The sequence below is a fragment of the Sarcophilus harrisii genome, chromosome 4 (assembly GCF_902635505.1).
Source record: "Sarcophilus harrisii chromosome 4, mSarHar1.11, whole genome shotgun sequence".
NCBI classification, from domain to species: Eukaryota; Metazoa; Chordata; class Mammalia; order Dasyuromorphia; family Dasyuridae; genus Sarcophilus; species Sarcophilus harrisii.
Window position 1 is genome coordinate 447,442,760 of NC_045429.1, and position 18,180 is coordinate 447,460,939.

General features: G+C 34.9%; 1 protein-coding gene across 2 annotated transcripts in view; it reads right to left on the reverse strand.

Moving 5' to 3' along the window:
* EIF4H (eukaryotic translation initiation factor 4H) overlaps positions 1 to 18,180 on the reverse strand; it is a 38,983-nt gene that overhangs the window by 14,176 nt on the left and 6,627 nt on the right. The window lies entirely within an intron of this gene.

Here is an 18,180-nt window from a genome sequence, read left to right on the forward strand (position 1 = left end):
GGGGATGCTATCATTTCTATGAAATTGAGGAAACCAAGACAAAGCAATCTTGCTGAGCTGTGGGGCCATGACATGCTGATGTTGATGACATGTCTAACCAACATTCAAACCCAGATTTTCCTATGTCCTCGCTTGGCACCATTCTATCATGGTGCCTTTCGGCCTTTAAATACATTTTTAAAAATAATCCTGATTTAAGGAATTATCCACTGAACAAAGCTCCTCATGCAAGCAGACTGGTACTACTTTTATCCCTTATGGGTCATCATAGGTACTGAGGTTAATAGGGTCAGTAAAACAGTTCATATCCAAGGTGAGCCTCAGACCCAAGTTTTCCCGATTTTAGTGGACTCCCTACTGCGGTACCTCTCTCATCTACTACCAGGTTCATATATAAAATCAACCTATTAAGTCTTGGATCTATATAATTGGATCAATAGGTTGATACAATTCTGCCTTCAGGGGATACTGTCACCCAGTGCCTTCTCTAGACTTGATTTCCCTGATAGACTGTTGTTTATATACTATTCCATCTTGCTAAGTAAGTTTCAAATGCCTCAGCTTAATAGCTGTATACATTATATTTATATTTATTTTTAGAGACCATATTCTTAACCTTTTTGGTATCATGGCCATACTTTCGCTTACAAAGAAAACCAATGATAATGAAAAGCTACCTTACTTGCCCCGAAAGCTGATTTTCATCAACTTTTATGCTAAAACATTATAAATTTACTACCTGGAATGTCTAAACTAACTCATAAAATCAAACGTGATGGGGTGAACAAAGAATTTTCAAATGCAGCTGGGAGTTCCCAACTAAATACGATGTTAGATTTGTGAAGATTGGTTAAAAAACCAAAACCAAAAACCAAAAATTTGTTAAAAAACAAACCAAAAAACCTCACCAAACAATTTTTGTTCCAATAAAGAAATCACTGCCATCATCCTAAGCTTCATGGCATCAATCGTTCTAGGAATTGTACACCTGAACATAAGTTTCAAAATTTATTTGAAAGGAAGTATTTAGTTTAGAACTTGAACTCATGACTTCAACTTTAAATTCTTCCACCATTAAAAAACAAAACAAAACAAAACAAAAAAAAAAAACACCTCTCCCCTCCCCACCCAAACCCCACAATATCTAATAATGAGCAAAAATATCCTCCAAATGCTACAAGGGCCAAAATGCTTCAGGACATGAAATCAATCAAGAACTTTCAAGTCTAGCTGAAATAAAGATTCAATCAAAAGCATTCTAAATTAATTAAAATTGAATGTCAAAGAAACCCAATGCGATTTCTCAATCCTAATTAAAAAAAAACCACAACACTTTAATATATACAAAAGACAAAATAATTTCCAATAGCAGATGGCTATGTAGTTTTTAAGAATTTAGATTTTGTGGCAAAATTATTTCTGACTTATATCAGAAAAGTCTTAAGATTTCCTGTCAAATAGTAAGGCATATTTTTACTATAAAGGTCAACCAGCTTTTAACTAAATAAAATACTCTAAATAATATTGATTTAAAACTCTGCAAATACCTATAGAAAGTATAACTTGCTATAGCAGACTGAGATGCCAAGACAAGCAACACATTACAAAATTTAGAAAACCAATCTATTTTAGCTTTTGTTCTTAGGTAAATCTTTCATCCCAGGAGATGTAGGTATGTTTCCTTCACAATTAATACTACTCGCCACAACTTCTCATTCTGCTAACTTTTGTCCACATCCTTCTACCAATGTGAAGATGCACTGATGCAAAAGAAAAAAAGCAAGCAACATATTTTTAAATGTTTTCACATACAAAGGAGTACATTGGCTATAAGGGGTCACATTTCAAACAGTACACAGAGAGGTAGTTAGTGCTATAGTTAACACTCCTGAGGCCTGCATTTCTGTTTAAGTGACTTGGTTAAGGACAACTCTCTGTAAACAAACTCCCAGCTACATGAATGACAACATTATGAAATGGACACTAGCATTTGGCTATATGTTCATCAAAAGGCACTAATTATTGTTTGGGGAATGCAAGACATTAGTCGAATAAAGAGTTCTTTACATGGTCCTAAATCTCTCTGGACCAAAGGGTCCAAACCAAGTGTCCACTACAAAGTCGATTCTGATGAATCCAAGAACCTTCTTGTTCCAATGGTTGTATCTAACTATCTGCACATTACTAACTGATCCACTTTTCCCTTCCTGGTTGTATTTAGGTGCCTTCATGGGTGAAATCAACACGTTGAAACCACTGATCTCTTCCATGTCTCATCTTTTCACCCTTTTGGGGTGCCACTTCAACTGACTTTTTGGAGACCATCGTGTTCCATAGCTTGTAACCAAATGGAATCAATGGGGAAAACATGGGTATTAAAAAGATAGGCGTGTGCAAAAAATAAGCAGTTTAAGGTCACTAAAAACACTAACGTTCCAACATCACCCTCTCTCTTAGCATCTGTGTCTCACTTCCTGTCCATGTGCACTGCCAGTCTAGGACATGTTCATGGATTAATTCAATGGGTCATCCCTCCAGCTGTGTTATCACTTCAGATTTCAAGAGAACAGTCTCATTCCAGGACTCAATGTAATTAAATACCATAAGACCATTTGGATATTTCCTCCATCTAACAAATGTCTGCTACAAAAGTAAGTATTTAATATGTTATTCTTCAATCAACAAGGAATTTGTGGCGGCTACCCCCTTCAGGACATTAATGAAGGTCTGTGGTAAATAAATCTTTATTCCCTATTTTATATCACTGCAAGGCAAGGGCCTCCAGTCATATGTCAAACTTTTGTATAACTTTAACATACATGGAAGGTAGCTTTAGGAATGATTGTTCTTGTCCCATCCTGTCAAATACATTCTCAAAAACATGTTGAGACACTGCGGGATATTATATTCCCTATAACTGCTAATCGTATAAATGTAAATATATAATCTAATGTAGAAAAAGTCTGAGTGCTCCCTCTCCTGTTCTTAAGAATTTTTCTGATGAGACATAGATTGTTAAAGATTCTAGATCCTGAAGACAGAATAACTTGCTGATATCTTCCGAGTCACATTTTACAGAAGAGAATCACATAAATTACTATTACTTCCTTTGAATCTTTGCCTCTGAGATATCTGGAGAATTGTCCTCCAAGCACTTTTAGAATAAGTGCATATTTTTTTCTCTTGTATCTGGCCAAGCCTGAGATTACTCCCAAAGTCATCTGTAGTGTCTTCAGTACATCAAAAATGAGCACTGACTTCTTGGAGCAACGATTTAGTTTCATTTATTTGTTATCTTCTGCCCTTGTTTTTGTCCATTTCACAAATGAGCTTATAATTCTAAATGTCCTCAATAGCCTCTTTCCCATGTAGAGAGACGTGTTCACTGGGAAAAGCTCCCAAGCTCATCTAGCTGCTATGTTGAGGAAGTCCTTCCTTCTAAATCAAGTTCACTGTTCTATGAAATGAGAGATCTCAGATGTTACAATCACAGTTCTTAATCAAGCCATGAATGCTAGTTTAACAGTTATGTTTTTAATCTGTCATTTATGTTCATCAATGAAGGGGGGGATATGCCACTGAAGGAAACAAACTCCATCCATGATAATCAAATAATCAAATCAAATAATAATGAAACCAGGAGATATAAATCAGGGACACTCCAGATCAAGGAATACACATACGAAAAATCAAAGGTAAAGGAGATTTAAGAGTTCATTTTATCCTGTGTCCAAGAACAAAAACAATGATTTTATAGTACAGATACATCTCAAAATTTTCAGTAGGTTACAATAAGCATATCAGAGCACCATGAATTACCCAATCCATATATCACCACCCCTTTCAACAAAGGAAATAGAGAAGTGACATGAATCTGGCAAAACTTTCTAAACCGAGGAATTATGTTCTTTAATCCTTGGCAACTTGAATAAAAAGGACAAAATTTAACATTGGAAAATATGGTTTGGATTTAAACACTGAAAGGCCAAAGGCTCATGGACAAAAGATGTCCCCATGAAGACCAGTAAACGTCCTAATTCTTGAAGGCTCCATCCATTTCCTGCTTCATAAATGCAGCGTCTACTCCTATGGGATACCCATAAGCAAAATTTCTGGCAAGAGATATTTCATTTTATTTAAAAGCTCAATAATTCTCTATTAATTTGAATAAAACTCAATTATATGACTATTTAGCTGAAATTCAAGGCAGGTATTATTCTTGCAAATTCATAATTCATCATTTGTATTAATATCTTTAAATATAAATGACTATCCCCACATTTTAACTCAGGTTTTCTAGGAAAGTCAGTGTGTATGTATATACAAACTTTTAAAAGTCAAGTTTCATAAGACTCCCTTCAAATAAGCCATAAAGTTAACAGTACCACATGGTCATCCCCATACTTCCAGTGTTCTTCCCAAGGAACATTCACTTTTGTCAACTAGAAGAAACAGAATTTTTAATATTCTCCGAATTGTGCCTTAGAGGCTTTTGAAATGTAAAATATTTATGATACAATCTAAGTCAATAAAATCTTGGTGGCCCTTTCAAGTCAAGTTGGTAACAGGTAAGAAGGGAGATGATGTCAGTTTGCACTTTAGAAAAAATATACCAGCTGCCCATTTCTCTTCCTAGAGCTACTGGGAGTTTTCAATGTTAGGTATAGCCAGAGTTTAGGTCATTCAGAATTAAAATGACAGCACAACTAGATACAAATAGTTTCTAAGAAAAAACTGAAATTCAACCTAAAGATCTCAAGGCCATGAAGGAAAGTATTAGAACAATCGATTAAAAAAAAAAAATTAGTCCTAAAAGCATTAATTTGTTTCACTGCTGAGATAAATTCTTTTAAAAAGCTGTCTTATAACACTGTAAATATATTTTACCAGACTGCTGAAATCTTCTCTAAACCCACAAAATTTCTTAACAATTCAATGCATCCTCAATCCTCTGAGTAAAAGTCAGGAATATCACGAACCCTTTCCTTCTTCCTGTCAGCAGCTTTCAAATTTTTTTTTTTTTGCTATTACATTAGTAGAAAGCAATCTATCATATTTACTACTGGGTGTGTGAATGAATGTGTGACAATGGTCTTGTCTAGTCAGAGAGAGGGGAAACAAAAGCCTTACAGCGTTATCTGTATCCTGCTGAGTGAGCAGGGTAAAGAATAAAAGACAAGCCAAAAAAGTCATCCTCACTCTTAAGGTGCTTCCATTCTAACGGGAAAAGACACATACACAAAGGAGCAGGGAAGGGTGGTGGAAGGACAAAGGAGACAGTTGAGAAGTCTGGAGAGTTAGGAATGGAGCCGGGAGAGAAATTAGCATGGATTCTTCATGAAATCATTATCATAGGTAGGAACTCAACAAAGAGGAGTCAAAGGTTAGAGCAATCTTCACAATGAGAAGGCTGCTGGTTCAAAGAAGGAAGAGACAGGAAGAGAAAGAAGGGAGCAGAATGTCAGTTGCAATCTGTGACTAAAGCAGGCAGGACATCTGGCTCAAGCTCCAAAGGTAGCTAGGCACTCCCTGCTCCAGATCACCAGCATCATCTATATAGACATCACTCTGCAAATGACAACCACAATCCATTCCTCTCTTTCACCTGCTAATCCTTCTTAGCCACCCAAACTTTACTTGCAAGGGTAAAAGAATGTTGGGCTGGGCTGGATATAAAAAAGCTGACAAAAGCAACAAGTTAATTTACAGATTTAGATATCATAGCAAACAATCAAAGTAGCACTTAATTGAACTAGGAAAATAATAAAATTCATCTGAAGGAAAAGGGCTAGAATACCAGGGGAAATAATTTTTTTAAAAAGTAAAAATAAAGAGGCAATAAAATAGCATTTCTAAGCCTCAAATTATATTGCAAAGTGATCAAAATATTGCTATAAATTTCAAGAAAATGTTATTACTCATAAGGAATGCAAAAATGTTAAATGCCCTTTTTAAGAGCCTCTAAGGCAGCTTCATGATCCATCAAATCAGATGCCTTTTCATAGTCAGCAAACAAGAAGCACTGGGATCTAGTATTCTCTTATATTTTTCATTCAAATGCTGTGGATGTCCTCAATTTGTGAAGACATAAGTCTCAACATTTTGTGTAGATGAGAAAATAAGCATTTGGATCAGCAATGACTAAGGTTCTTTCTTAGTTGTCTCTCCTTTCCCTCCTTCCCTTCCGTAATAACTTTATATTGTATTGCTCCTGGCATAGAACTCTTCTGGCACTTAGTCTAATCCAGCTGTACTCCCTATCTTTGTTCAGTTACAGTCCAAGTATGGTGGGTTGTACTGACCTCAATGGCAACCAATTTATTGTAAAAATCTTTGTACAACTTTTTCCAGTTGTTTGCTGTCCTACTTCCATTTTTGTCCTCAAATACCCTGCAATTGACTTTGATCTCTTGCCAAGTTTTCTTTATTTAGACAGTTTTAAATTCTAACACATCTCTATTTTATGAGGTGACAATATTGATAATCCTACATCATCTTTTTTAAATGCAAAATTTTACAACTGTGTTTATATTCTAAGCTGACTTTGCTTTTGACCACCATGTATCTCTTTGCTTGACAGAAATAATCCTGTTCACCTGTTCAACTCTCTGTTTATACCTGTTCACCTGTTCAACTCTCTGATTATAAATATCAGACAAGGAATAAAAAGGCAGATGTACAATTTCCAAAGACGTTCTCTAAAATGGTGAAGGAGAAACAGTAGAGTCCAAGTTGAAGAGGGATTACTTGTGAATAATGAGGGCTTCCAGATAATCTTGCTTTCGGATGACACCACACTGCTTTCAACAAGCCCAGAAACATCCTGAACATCCTGAAAGACAGCTGTAAACACTTAAAAGTGCTTGCCCAGATCATTCACACAGGAGACCTAGGTAAATGAAAAATGCTGATTGGTCAGATTGTTTATTGGATATAGACACACATCTGAGACAAAACAGCTAAAACAGAACAGTTGGATATAGAAGTAAAGAGGAGGATAGTGGGCTGGATTGCCTTCAGGAAATTATAGCTCCTTTAGTGAGAACCTCCCCTCCCAACCAACCAATTCCCCAGCCTTCCCCAACTTAAACACCTGCCCCTGGAAATAAAAGTTTTTTTTTTTTTTTTTTTTAAAGGCATATTCAGGCAGCAGCATCCTAGAAAGAAACATTCAAATCAATGAGGTTACATCTGAATAATTAAACCAATGATATTACATTTGAACCAATTATCAAGACTACCTGGCATTTATTAAAAGATAGCAAAAACAGATCAGTACAAGGAATAAACAAACACCACCTCAAAAACTCAGGGTTCAATAATAAGCCCAAGAATTTAAGTTGCTTGGGGAAAACTGGAAAATAAGTTGGCAAAAGTTAGATTTTAAGCCAACATCTTGCAGCCAAAGATCTCAAAATGGATATTACACATGACCAAAAGAATTATAAGGGAACAAGATCTGGAACCTTTTATGACTATGGCTTGGGATAAAAGGAAGATTCTTGATCAAAGGATGGAGGTAACCCTGAAAGATAAACTAGATAATTTTATACCAAAAAATTGACAAGTATTTTCATAAAAAAAATCAATACAACTGGATTATGAGCTATCATTTAGGAAAACTTGGCAAAACAATTCTCTAGGAAGGGTATCATAACCAATATAAACAGAAAAATAACAAACAAGACTATTGGATAGAAAAATGATCAAAGAATATAAAGAAAAAATTCTCAAAAGAATAACAAATTATTAACAATCATCTGAAAAACTGCTCCAAATAAAATAAGACATGTCTGAGAAAGATTTCTATGTCTGTAATTGTAAGATGACAAGAGTTTTTTTTTACCAATTTATTACGTCAACAAGAACTCACACCATAACAACACTGAAAGAGGACTGAAGACTATCACCTACTACTTCCTGACAGACAGGCAACGGACTAAAATATGAAAAATGAGATACATTTTGGGACAAAGACAATACCAAAATTTGATTTGCTCAACTAAACAAATTTTCAGAAGCACTTAGTTTTGGGTTTTTTCCCTTTTGAGGAGGGTGGAAAAAAGCAAGTGAGAACAAATAAACCACTCCTGGATGAAAAATAAGTTAAATAACCAAAAGGTAAAAAGCAAAATAAAAAACTGAGGTTTCTCCTTACACTGACAAAAATGGCAAAGATGGCAAAATATGAAAATAGTTTACACTGTAGAATGATAAGCACACTAACACACCGTTCTGCGCCTCTGATCTGCCTCAACCATTTGAGAGCAATTTAGAATTTTACTTTTAAAAAGTGGCTTAAAAAAAAAAAAAGTGGCTAAAAAAAAATTAAATAAAGTTCCAAATTGCTCTCTATCCTTTGCCAGTATCTTTTCTTCACTCTATCCTTTGCCAGTATCTTTTCTTCAATTTCCAGAGTATGGTCATCATTATTCAGCATCCAGTTTCATTTTTTCTCCTGTGCTTCTCTGAATTATCAATAGTTATCATTTCTTACAACATAGTAACATTCCATTTTGTGTGTGTGTGTGTACCATTCACCAATCAATGGGACTTTTATTTCTTGTTCTTTGCTACCACAAAAAGGCTGCTCTTAATATATTTATTATATTATGTATATAGGGCCTTTTTTTTTTAACCTCTTTGGGGTGTAGACCCAGTAATGGGATTACTAGATCAAAGGTTATGGACATATTACTATGCACTATAAGAAATGATGACTATTAACAATTCAGAGAAAGGCAGGAAACTTACATTTAGTCCATTGTAAAAGCATTTTAGCCAGAGCCTAAAAAACACAATGACTACAATGTTATTTCTTTAAAAAAAATAAAATAAAATAATAGCTTTTTATTTTTCAAAATACACGAAAAATACATGATGGTTTCAACATTTACCCCTGAAAAACATTGTGTTTCAAATTTCCCCTTACCTAGACAGCAAGCAATCAATATAGGTTAAATACATATTATAATTCTCTAACATTTCCTTATTTGCCATGCTGCACAAAAAAATCAGATCAAAAAAGGAAAAACAAGCATGCAAACAACAAAAGTGGAAATAGGCTGTGATCCATTCAGTCCCTGTACTTCTTTCTGCATGCAGATGGCTTTCTACCCCACAAGTCTAGTGAAATTGGCCTGAATCAAATCACTTCATTGTTGAAAAGAGCCATGTCCATCAGAATTTATCATCGCATAATCTTCTTGTTGTTGCTGTATACAATGTTCTCTTGGTTCGATTTAATTCACTTAGCATCCGTTCATGTAAGTCTCTCCTAGACTTTCTGAAATCATCCTGATTGTTTCTTATAGAACTTCCACAACCTTCACATACCATACCTTATTCAGCCATTCCAACTGATGGGCATCCACTCAGTTTCCAATTTCTTGTCACCAGTAAAGACATAGATCCTTTCCCCCTTTTTATGATCTCTTTGGGATACAGGCCCAGTAGACAAACTGCAACATCAAAGGGGCACACGCAGTTCGATAACCCTTTAAGCATAATTCCAAATTTTTCTTCAGAATGGATGGATCAGTTCACAACTCCATCAACAATGCATCAGTGTCCCAGTTTTTTCACATCCCCTCCAACATTTACCATATTTTCCTGTCAACTTGGCCAATCTGAGGTGTGAAACTACAATGTAATTTCAAAGGAGAAAAAAATGAAATCATCAAAGTCCGATTCTTTGCTATTGCAGCAAAATAACTGTATGGATATGTATACATATATTGTACTTATTTATTTTTCTTTTTATCATTATTATATTATAAAAACTTTTTATTGACAGAACCCATACCAGGGTAATTTTTTACATTATCCCTTGCACTCACTTCTGTTCCGATTTTTCCCTTCTCTCCCTCCACCCCCTCTCCTAGATGGCAAGCAGTCCTATATATGTTAAATATGTTGCATTATATCCTAGATACAATATGTGTGTGCAGAACCAAACAGTTCTCCATATATTGTATTTAACATGTACTTTAACATATTTAACATGTATTAGTCTACCTGCCATCTGGGGGAGTGGGGAGGAAGAAGGAGGGGAAAAGTTGGAACAGAAGGTTTTGCAAGGGTCAATGTTGGAAAAATTACCCATGCACGTATCTTGTAAATAAAAAGCTGTAATAATTTAAAAAAGACATTAAAAAAGAAAAAAATGAAATCAGATGCTGAGTAATTATGATCATGTTTTGGTGAATAAGAAAAAGGTATCTCCTCCCTCATTTATTTGCCCGGTGGAAGAAAGGGCAGAGAATAGGGGAGTGGATATTGTATTTATCATCAAACATGATTAATTCCATCAAAATGATCCTGGAATTCTTCTTTTCTTTTCTTTTTTTTTTTTTAATTATTTGTAATAAGGGAAGGCTTTTTGGGTGGGGATTTAGTTATAAATTAAGATTGCCAAGAAATTGATGAAATTAAAAAAAAAAAATACCTGAGTTCAAATCTGGCTTCAGACACTCAACATTTCCTAGTTGTGTGACCTTAGGGCAAGTCACTTAACCCCATTTGCCCCAGCAAAAAAAATAAAATAAATAACAATGTTGTAGAGGAGACTGACACTTGACAGTTGGGCTAGGTGGATTAATCCTTTCCAATTCAGAGTATTTCATGTAAGTACAACTGTAGTTGAAGAATTAACTCGACACCCCCCCACCCCAAAAAAACCTAAGAAGCATTCAGTTCGATCTTTTTCTGTCCCTAACGAAATATTTAATACAAAAATACCTTTTGAAAAATGAAAAAAAAAATTCTTTCAAATACAAATGTTATCGAGATTAAGAATGTTTAAAAGCATTACTAAATGTCAAAATACTAAAAAATTCTAAAAAAGTTTTGTCATTTACTTGATGCATAACTACATAATACTGGACACATGTATTATGTGGGTCTATAGACTCATAGACATGTAGGACAAAAAGCCATTCCAATATATAGATGGTCCAGGGAAGTGAAGAATTCTCAAAAGAATTGTCAATTATTGACAATCACATCAAAGAATGTTCTGACTCACTAATACATATGCAAATCAAATTAAAACAGCCCAGATGGTTTTTCATTCCACACCCAGCAAATTGGCACAGATGACAAAAGGGGAAAGAGGGAGGAGTAAATAATAAGATTGGCCTAATAGTATATTGTTAGTTGAGTTATGAATCAGTGCAACCATTCTGGAAAGCAATTTGGAATTATACAAATGAAGTGCCTGAAATGTTCAAATCCTGTTGACCTAAGATTCCAATTACACAATTTGTTTAGCCATTTTTATATTGATAAGAGCCATTTTCCACAAAAACTGCTGCTATGAATATTTTTGGGTTTTGTGGGCTTTTCTTTTAATTTTATACACCAAGGGAGTATTGCTTTAAGAAATGAACATGATGAATACATAGGAATGTGTTAAGATTTATGAGATCTGATGCAGAATGAAGTAAGCAGAGTCGAGACAAATTATTTCTGCAAAATTATAAAAACAATCATGGCTTCTAAAAAGAGATGAGAAAGTATTCCCACCCCACTCCTTTGCAGAGGTAGAAGGTGTCCACAGGGATGGAATATATATATATATATATATAAACTTTTTTGACACAGTGATTGGGTAAGCTGTTCCTTTTCACTTTTTGTTGTTGTTTGCTTGCATTTTATTTTCTCTCATTTTATCTGATTTTTCTTGTGCAGCAAGATAATTGTATAAATATGTATGCACATATTGGACTTAACATATATTTCTACCATGTTTAATGTATATTGGACTATTTGCCATTTGGGGAGAAGGGGGAATTGGAAAACAAGGTTTTGCAAGGGTTAATGTTGAAAAATTATCCATGTATATGTTTTGAAAACTTAAAAAAAGGGGAGTCATTAAAAGTCAGTAGACTAGGTTAAGCTCATTTTATTGTAAATATCTATTGAAAATAGTTCAATAGTACAAATAATCATAAATCTATCTAGTTAATACAAAATGCATGACATACAATTCCATTCAGATCTCTTAACTGCTACGAGACTGCAGGCACTGAAAATCAAACTCCCCTTTCCAGATGAAGCTGAAGCAGACTGGGATAAGCAATTTCATCAAGATCACCAAAATAGTAAATAAGCAGCCCAGACCCTCTTCCAAGGAAAGTGTTGGACTATGGCACATATTTGTATTTTGTCTGGATGTTACCTCTGTATGTTAGCACATGATTGAAAACCCAGCTAGAAATAGTTCATCATAGTTCCCCCCAACCCACACGTATATGTTGAATTCACAGGCTTTAAAAAAAAAACCCAAAAAACCCAAAAACCTCAATAAAAAACCAAGTTGGATGAAGCTTACCTAAAAGTAGAAAATCAGAATGTTATGTACTACAAAAGATGATACATAGAAGTAGGACTATAATATGGCAATGCTTTTCCCCACCTAGATCACTCAGTAAACATTTATTAAGCACTTACTATGTACCAAGCATAATGTTAGGTCCTATGGAAACAAAAATAAAATAATCCCCACCCGTGAGAAATTAATATTCTAGTGTGTCCAGTGAGGATACAACCAACACACATAGCAACATGTACAAAACACAAGGAAATTTAAATTTAGGAAAATCACTAGGACATGGGGAGGGGATACATTTCATCTATATCATTTTAACAATCTCTGAAAAATGTCCTCTCTGAACCTCATTTTCCATATCTGCAAAATCAGAGCGCTCTTACTCTATGATGTTTAAATACAGCAATAAAAGTATTTTATAAATATGAGCCATTATATGAATATTTAACAACAACAATAAACTTTTTACAAGCATCACTAAATAACACTTACCACACAGTTATATTACTAAAGCAGGCCATGACTGGTGCTTGGAGCAAAATAAATCAGACTGCACATGAGCATAGGGACAAGATGGGTTGAAACCCCATGCAGGTAAGTCAGTGTGAACCTAATGATAAAGAGGAAGAGTATGGGGACTTACTGCATAATTACCTCCCCCATTCCTTTACTTAAAAGCCTTACATATTGATACTTTTAATAAAATGCCACTTTCTTGATCTGCAAAATGGAGAACTTTGACTAAATGCCCTGAGGCCCTACTTCCTGGTCTAGATCTAGGAATTCAAAGAACACGAAGAAACAAAATCTATAATAAATTTTATCTTTAGGGAACCACCTCCTAGTTTTCAGATATCCAAGGGGCCACATCAAAAACATTAACTTCTAAAAAACAAGCCATCTTTCATGATTCAAAAATACATGTATTGAGGCCCATTAAGAACAGGACCCTGTGCTAGAAGCAGTCTCCTCCCACAAAGAACTTTAACCTAGCAAGACAAAACACACAAAAAGATGAAACAGAACAATCTGATGAACAGCACCAAATGTTTAAGAGGAATCCAAGAAGATCACAAAAAGGAAGTTAAAAAGAGGCAAAGCTCTGCTAGGGCCCTAATGGGTAGAACAGAAAATGTCAGGATAAGAGCAGTCCAAGAGGATAGACTGAGGGAAAAAAGCTCAACAGGAGCTTTGACTTGCAAGTGTAGGTTTAAGAAAAAAAAAAATCTTTAAGACCCAAGGGAAGTTTCTCATGAAGTTTTCTAACCAAATTTAGATCACGATAAAAACTCTTGTGTCTCTAATACCATGAGAACCAAATGACACAAAATGCTCATTTCAAAGACAAAATATAAAATGCAAATAATCAAATAAGTGACATTCTTCAATTATCTGATGTTGGTTTTCTAGAAAATAAACCTTTTATTCATTAGCTGGTAACCTAAGAAGAATTCTTACTGGACTTCTTGAATTTGTTTGTTACAAATACATTGATAACTATCAAACAAAACTTTATTAACTTTGTTTTTAAAAAAACTTTTTTCAAGTTTTATTTCATGTACCTGGCTCCCTTTGTAATCCTGGATAATTTATGGACTTACGATTCTGAGAAGGGGTCCATAGGCTTCATCAACTGATGTCAAAGGGGTCCATGACACAAAAGAAGTTAAACAGCCTTGATGTAAGGGTAGAGTCCCATTATGGCTGCTCTACCATCTAAATATTCTGATTAGCCCTCATTTGTCCACAGTACTTTGTAAAATCCTGTATATCTTAAATTATGGGAGATTCCTAGCACCCTGAAAGTATCTAAGCTTATATATTTAAGTTTGTATTACATATGCACCTCTTTATATTATACATGTACCACATATGTTGTTGTCTCCTGGAGAACAAGCACCATTCATTTATCTCTGTATTTGATCTAAAAGCTGTAACAGCATATACTGCAAACAGCAGGGGTTTAATAAATATTTTTGGAGTAAAATGATATAATACAAAGAAAAATAGACCACACTATGAGAACTTAGTGATCAGATAATAAACAATATTTACATTACATGCAAAGCCCAGAAAGAGTTCAAACATCTGACAAGAGCCTCTGATAAATAACAGAGTTGTTAATAGATCTGTATTTCAAGTTAAGGGAAGTTTTCCCATTAAAAAGACAAGATTCCTTAGAAATCACCAAATCACCCTAACTTAGCAAAGTAAAACAATCCCAATTTATTAACTACACAGAAAGCAGGAAAAGCAAAGTGAGCAAAGACTTATTTCTGCAGTAACTCCAAGTCTTAAAAGCTATTTTTCTTTTAAGTGTAACTGAATCATTTTTGAGACTCAGATTACAAATTTTCATTCTAGAGCCTGGGTTTCTAAAATATATCCTTCTCTTCCCCCATTGTGATTGTACAAAGAGAAAGGGATTCCCTTGGGAGGTCATCTTAAATTACTAGCTAAACAGAAATAAAATAAGTGTGGAAGTATACTCTTAGCCACCACCTGATATTTCCGGGCTTGCTTTTGTTTTCTATTATTTAGACTTGTGACTCAACCATAAGCATTTAAGTCTAATTTGTCAGTTCATCTAGGGGTTAGACTACATTGCTCAAGTTCCTTCCAATACTAATGGACTGAATTTAACTGTAGTACAGATAATATTTTATCACTTCAATTTAAGATAAAACACTGGCAAAATTCCTAGATGTGCAAACAATAGAAATAAACAGGCAGCACTTAACTGTCTAGTCCCTACCAATTCCTAGGGGACTCCAGTGATCCCTATTACTTCTAGGATCAAATATCAAGTTCTCTGGCATGTAAAGCCCGTCACAACTTGACCCCTTTAAGCTCTACTGATCTCCCTGCAGTTTCCTCAAAAATGATGCTCCATATCCTGAGTCCAAGCCAAAAATGACTCCCACTTCCCCTCTAAATATTCCATTAGTTTCCCAATTAAAACACAAACAAAAAACCTCCCTGAGGTAGGAACAGGTTTGTCTTAGTATGCTCAGTGTTTAGCACAGTACCTGGTACATACAAGTGCTTAATAAATGCTTGCTGAGTAACTAGAAAAACTGATAACTGGCTCTGCTCTCAAATTGCATCCTCATCTGAAATGCTGCTTCTTAAAGTTTTTTTTGACTCTTTAGGGGCCCTTGTTTTTCCTATTTTGAACCCCCACCTACACCTACATCTATTCAAGTCAGTTCCACCTAATGGCAAGTTCCAAAGAGGAATCCAAAGAGGATTTAGAAAATCTCAGGTAATATGGAAATACTGAAAAAAACTTGAGGGGCAACTTCTCATAAGTTTAGACATTCTAAGTATAGAACTTCACACTAAGAATTATTTTTAAAAAACATCGAGTATTTCCCCTAAAATAACAAGTGTTTATTACTGAGTCAGACAAGACCATTACTTCACACTCCAAAAAAAAAAAAAGAAAAAAGAAAAAAAAAAAAAAAGTCCTACCCAGGCCTTTAATGATCCTAGTGGAAGTGGGGGGAGGAAAGGGCTGAACCACTAACCTATGTCAACTGAGGTCAGTATCTATGTCAATTTCTTTCCTTCCTTTCATCAAAGAAGAATCCACCTGCACGTTTTGGATAGCCCGGTGCTGTACTGACAATTCATCCCACTCAAGTCAGTGATTTGCAAAAGGGACTTCAGCAAACAACACCTACTTAATTAAGCCCATGAGGCCAGTAGTGGTTTAAGCTTTTACTTACAGTTATAGACGTCAATCATTTTAGCACGCTGAACATCAATTACAATCTTAGTCATTTTCTGAAGACAAAACTTTAAAAGCTAAGGACCTACATATGCCAACTTTAACTTCTACGGAATCCAAACTTAAGATCTCTTCTACATACACTAAGCTTGAAACTGCTGGAGTTAACTGCAGCACTGAAGTTAGTTTTACCAGGCAATTTTTAGTATTTAACATCTGAGTAACCCCAATTTCCATAGTCATGTCCCCAATTTTCCTATTTTCAAAGCTAACACGCTTTGGTAATATTAAACATTCCTGGAGCTCTACTGCTATAATTGTCCATTTATATAAAAGTAGCATTCCTTACTACCCACCCCACCCCCAATTGGGAAAAAAGGGAGAAAGAAACAAAGGGATTTATCCAAATCACAAAATGGTCACTCAAAAATTTTTAAGCCGATTTATTCAGGATTTGATTATCAATTTCTAGCAAAAAAAATATAAGACCCTCACTTCTCTCTCTGGCTGCTAGCCACTTTCTAATGCTTTCCAAACTTCTTAATGTTTCTTCTAAAAGGGATACTGTAATAACTTTTTAAAAAGCAAAAAACAAAACAAAACCCCCCAACAACTCAGATAAAAGATCTGCCAAAAGGAGGTGGAGAGAATGGATAATACGGATGCCTGTGAAATAGCCCATACTCAATTGCTCCCCACATCTCAAAAGAAAAAAATTTGGGGAAAGGGGGATATTAGGTTTTGATATAGTGCAAAATTTGGAAAGAATAAGGTCTTCAATGCCTCTGGAGGAAGTATGCCGAGTCCAGGATTTCTCTTCTGCACTTAAGGCACTGGCTACACTAAGTTCCACTGGGGCCAGGAAAATTGTGTTTCATCTTTGTACCTGAGCGCCCACATAGTAGGTACACATTATTTTCTAAATTAACCTAATCCTTCCTTCATGATACATACCAGAGACAGCATGAATAGTTAATATCTTAAACTAGTTTAAATAATATATGCTCCCCAATCAACAACTGTTATATACTACCAGACTAATAATTTCCAGCATGCCAGAGTTCTTGCCCAGTTCTCTTGGGATAAAATGTAAAATACTTCTTTGATACATACTTTATGAATTTATTACATACTTAGTGCTTAGTTTTCTCTGAATCTTCAAGCCCTGTGCTATAGAAGTCTTAGGAAATTAATCCATAATCTTGTTGATTTCTTTAGCTTTGAGGTCAATTTGTAGCTCCATAGGGATACATATAATAGATAAAAATATAATAAAAGAGATGTGCTTTGGACTCTAAATGAAGATGGAAGAAATATAATAGTAGTATATATATAAAACTCCCCATTCGAGCATCCTTTGAATGACCCTGTTTGGGTCCGAAATGGAAATAATACATTTGATTTAAAACAGAATCTTTAAGGAACTTTTTGCTTACAAAGCTTGCAAATTAATCAATCTACAAAATCCCGAGGTGCTCAAGATTTATTAATTTTGGACAAAAAGAAAAATATGCTTGGCTAAACTAAGAGCCAGAGGTGACCTAAGATGTCACCTATATAAACTCTCTTTTACAGATGGGGAAATGAGGCATAGAGAGAAGTGATTGGCCCGTAGTCACAAAAAGGAAGCATGTAAGGTGGAATGTGAGGCAAGTCTTCCTCTAAAGCTATAATCTTTCCAATTTATTAGTCTTAAAGATTGAGCTTAAGTAAGCCTTTTAAATGGTACAGTAACTCAAACAGTCTATATAGACCCATTTTACTCTCAATTCAACAATACATGTCCTAAGCAAGGAAAAAAACAAGCTACCACACATGTGATCACCATAATTCATCCTGAGGGGGGTACAAAAAGCTATGTGAAAAACCTGCCAAAGGCAAGACAATTAATATGCTATTCAAATTAATTTTTATTAAATAGGATCCCAAACACTCATCAATCAAGTCCTCATGCTATAGAATTTCATTAAGTATTTCTGGCTAATTAGTATCATTTGTGCACATACAAAAAGAATCCTTTCATTATGAGCTTTTTCCAGGCCAGTGCATTAACACCGATAACTTCATTCAACAAAGATACTTTTTCTTTTAAAGGGTGGTGGTAGAGAGATGGGGA